Source organism: Colossoma macropomum, unplaced genomic scaffold, assembly GCF_904425465.1.
Source record: "Colossoma macropomum unplaced genomic scaffold, Colossoma_macropomum, whole genome shotgun sequence".
Classification (NCBI taxonomy): Eukaryota; Metazoa; Chordata; class Actinopteri; order Characiformes; family Serrasalmidae; genus Colossoma; species Colossoma macropomum.
This window is the reverse complement of record NW_023495506.1, coordinates 1-4,384: the sequence shown is the minus strand read 5'-3', so window position 1 is coordinate 4,384 and position 4,384 is coordinate 1. Positions and strand designations below refer to the sequence as shown.

The 4,384-nt window shown below is 43.2% G+C and overlaps 1 pseudogene; it reads right to left on the bottom strand.

Moving 5' to 3' along the window:
• Window positions 1-1,058: 1,058 nt before the first annotated feature.
• Window positions 1,059-2,342, bottom strand: LOC118802250 (annotated as a pseudogene).
• Window positions 2,343-4,384: the final 2,042 nt, after the last annotated feature.

The window sequence follows — 4,384 nt, the reverse complement described above, 5'->3', positions numbered from 1 at the left end:
ACTGTATACAGTATCACCACATTCGGAGGCCAAATCTCGTAACTTTACAGGAGAAGAAAAAAAAAACGGAACATCAACTTTTTCAAAGTAATTTTAGACCATTTCTGTTGGTCCATTCCTCCTGAAACGTTAATGCTATGCGAAGGGTATTGGTAGACTTTAAATTATGCCAAAAGTAAAAAAAGGAGGGTTTTTTACGCAACAATGACGACACGCCATACAAAAACCAATTACAGTCCTTTATACTTCCGGCTACTGTTTAGTTTTTGTATTCAGGCACATTCAGTGGTGGAGCTTCCACATTGCTCTGAAATCCCTGACTGTGGATTTAACTTAATAATGGTGAAAAAATACATTCATAAAGTTTCTGTATGTAAAACCTTGTTGAACATACTGGAACACTTGTAACTGCTGGTGAACTCTGAAACACTCAGCTTATGTATGAACCACATGAATAACTTTACAGAGCTTATGATAACACAGCGATGTAGCTTACTGTAGGCTGCTTATCATTCTCTATTTGACAGGTAGGAATGCATCCAGTGATGCATCTGAAAAGCTATACAGTACAATGTTTTCAATGTCCAGTGGTGCTTGTGGTGTTGACCACTAGAGGGCAACAACAGCACAAAGGAAGAAAACAAGAAACTGGAACCACAAAGAACCACTTAACAGTTTTCTTAAATGGGGCTCTAAAACGCAGAACAGAAAAACATCCTTTCTCGAAAACAAGATACGCTTGTGGTCACAGTGGCAAAAACAAAAAAAAACACAGTTATGGTAGCTAGAATGGCTGTCCCGTACAAATGTAGGGGTCAAAGGCACTTCTCTAAATTGCAGCACCAACATTTTTGATGAGGTGAGCGAATTCTCCCCAACACTAGGCTTGGGTCTCTCCTTTTTTTCTTCTTTTTGGTGACTGGACTCAACATTAAATTAAACCTTCCAATACAGCCTGAGGAGCCACAGCTGTTTTCCAAGAAACGCTGCTGAAGAGTGATAACCAGGTCCAAAAGTACAAGAAAAACGTCTGGAAAACTGTTTGATTTCTGGCTGAACTACACATCTAACCACGTTGCTGGTCTCCCCTCACTCGACTTGCCGCTAATGCTACCTCTTAGGTCCCCTTGGCCTCCCCTTCGCTTGCTTCTTGAGTGGTCCTGTTGTTTGCATTGGCCTTGTAGCTTGCTAGTATGTCTGCGTTGGCTCTGCTGCTGCTGCCTGTAGGCCAATATGGCCGCCATCAGGTCCTCTTGGGCCTGGAGGATCTCCATGTGGAGTGAGCTGCTGCTGCTGCTCTGGGGGAAATTCTTCACGGTGCTGCCACACTGGCCCCACAGCTCCTCTCCTTGGGCAATTTTGGCACGGTTCTGTTTGCAGGCCATCTTAGCGTTGCTCCTTAGCTCAGTGAAAGGTACTGATTCAGGCTCTGTTAAGATGAATTCAAGGGAAAAGGGTTGCTCCCGTTTCCTGCGCTGCCTCCTCCAGCCTCACTGACAGGCATCCCAGGTGGACCGGTAAGTGGCGTCAGCTGGCCCCTTTCCTTATCTTGACCTGAGACCCTAAGAGAGCAAAAATGCTCCAGGACAGTTCCAAATGCCAGGTGGAATATCTCCCAAATGTTGAGCAACAGGGACAACACAGAGACTCCATACATGATGAGCAAGAAGATGGTCTTCTCAGCTGGCCGGGAAACAAAGCAGTCTACCCTGTGCGGACAAGGCCTGACCGAACACACGTAGATAGGTGGCGTTGCGAGGCCGTAGAGGGTGTACTGGCCATAAAGGAAGCCGGCTTCAAAGGCAGAACGGACAAGAAGTTGAAGCACGTACGCTCCCATCAAGCCATCTCTTTGGATCTGCAGCCACCCATCATGCCGTGTCTTTGGTCCTCCATCCCCCTGGGGGGCACTGTCACTCCGGCTTTTCAACCTCAGCAGCTTCGTATATAATGGGATCTTCTTGCTGGTCCTCTTCTGCTTCCTCTAAGCCGTGGTGTTGCTGTCGCATGAGAATCCCACCGTCCTTACCCTCCTCCTGCTGAGCAATCTTGTTGACTGCGTAGCCGAGGTACATTAGTGAAGGGGAAGCCACCAGTATGATCTGGAAGACCCAGAAGCGGACATGCGATAGTGGAGCGAACACATCATAGCAGACGTTCTGGCAACCCGGCTGGGCCGAGTTGCACACAAAACTGCTCTGTTCGTCATAATAGATGGATTCTCCACCCACGGCCGTCAGAACGATGCGGAAGACGACAAGCACAATTAACCAGGTCTTGCCCACATCGGTGGAATGGTTGTGGATCTCCTCCAGCAGTTGTGTTAAGAAGCTCCAGCTCATGGTGCCACCAGCCCGCCGTCCCAGCCAGTCTCACTCTGATCTGCAGAAACAAATGAGACAGCAGGAGGGCAGTGAGTGAACACAATCAAACTAGGTTCAAAAAGTAACTAAGCCTTCACTATATGTCCAAAAATCTAGGCTCTTTTGATGAGGAGTTTTTTTTTGACTTCCCCACCACTAGGCTTGGATCCGTCCTTATTTTGGGGGTTATTTAAGGCACACAGTTGTGTTATTCCTGCAGAAAAAGAACACTCTAGAACACTCGATTCATCTCAGGAAGGGCTTCCTAAATAACTTACTGAAATTACTTGGATCAGATGTGCTGTGAGCAGAGAAAACACAAAAATGTGCAGGGCAGGGGGCACTACAGGACCAGGACTGCGAACCACTGATCAAGGCTGGCTTTGTACAGTGAAACTTTCACACAACTTTAGTTGCTTTAAACATTTCGTCGCTGTCCAAAGAAAGACAAGTATCTCCGAAACAGTAAGTTTACAGGAGAGGACAAAAACATTCTTTACTTTCAATGGAAGTTAATGTAAGGAGATGTTATCCCCAGCAGTTTTGGAGTGTTTCTATTGGTCCAATCATCGTGAAATGTTCACATGATGTAAAGGACAGCTGCTATGCTCAAATTATGTAGAAAACTAAGAATCACAAAAAATGGAGATACTTGTTTTTCATGGCCAGCGACAATATGAGAAACTAAACTCTACGAAAGTAAAAGCGTGCTGCAACCCGTTTAGCTAAGCCGCCACAAGTTTACATTGAAACAACTTTTGAGAAACAGCCAATCGAAACACAGAAAAAGCATCATATGATCACATTGATTTCACCAAATTCATGGACAAGAAAATAAATAAAAGACAGCTGAAAAGAAGATCCTCCTGATCGAGTTTAGCGACTCGTCAAGTTCCCGCGCTTATTTCCACAACATATTTCAACAGGATGTCTGTTCTCAGTTTTCAATAAGACATCTGGACTTTCACCAAAAGAAAAACAAGTTAAGCAAAATATGCAAAATTTTCTAGTTAGTTATCTGGTTAGCAACAACATGGCAATAATGAATTATTCCCAGCCCTAATCGTACACATGCTTGACCAATTCATGGTAACAACAATGCTGACCCAGGATGCACAACTCATTGCAGTGTTGTGGGCCCTCCTGTGTCCAAAGAAATCCAAGAAAAGGCTAAATACTGCAGTCCTCTGCTCCAAACAGGCAAGGACCTTTTTAGAAAGCTCACTGCTGTGAAAATGCCCACCACAAAATCTACCGCAACACCACAGTACCCCACATCTTCTACATCGCACTGCTGCACTGGGGAAGTGGTGCTGGATCCACATTTCGGTCCACAAAGGATCAGAAAAGTCCTTCAGGTGTGCGATCACACAGAAGAAGTCCTTAAAGTTAAGGTCAGGGCAGAGATGTTTTGGGTAAATCAGGTAAAACTCGGGCACAGTGGCAGTTGTGATAGCAAAGTGGGCATTTTTCACAAAGACATTTCGTATGAAAAGCAAATGCAGTGACTTTTTTATTTTTTATTTTAGATTTGTTATTTAGCCAAGGCCAATAGGCACTAAGCAGCAGCAAGTTCTCTCAACTTATCTTCCTGAAATGTAACACTTATTAAACTTAATTACACAAATTACACTGGAACAGACGTTTCCAGTAGACCATTAGTCTCACAGCAGAATATTCAGCCATGAGATGCTGCTGCAGCATAAAGCAGTGGAAAAGCAGACACAACAGAGCACAACAGAGCAAATTACAAGGGATTGAAAATGTTGAAATGAAATTTACCAAGACAAAAATAAATAAATAAAAATAATAAATAAAATAAAATTACAAAAATAATAGATCTAATAAAAAACTGCCATAAAATATCAGTAAAATATATAAGCAAAACACATTCAAATGAAATAAAAGAACCAACTTAATAAGCAATAAGAAAAGTAACATTTTAGAAAAATGTAATTATTTGCTAGAATCTCCTTGCATTGACTCTTATTTATCTATCTATGTATGTGGATTTGGTGTCT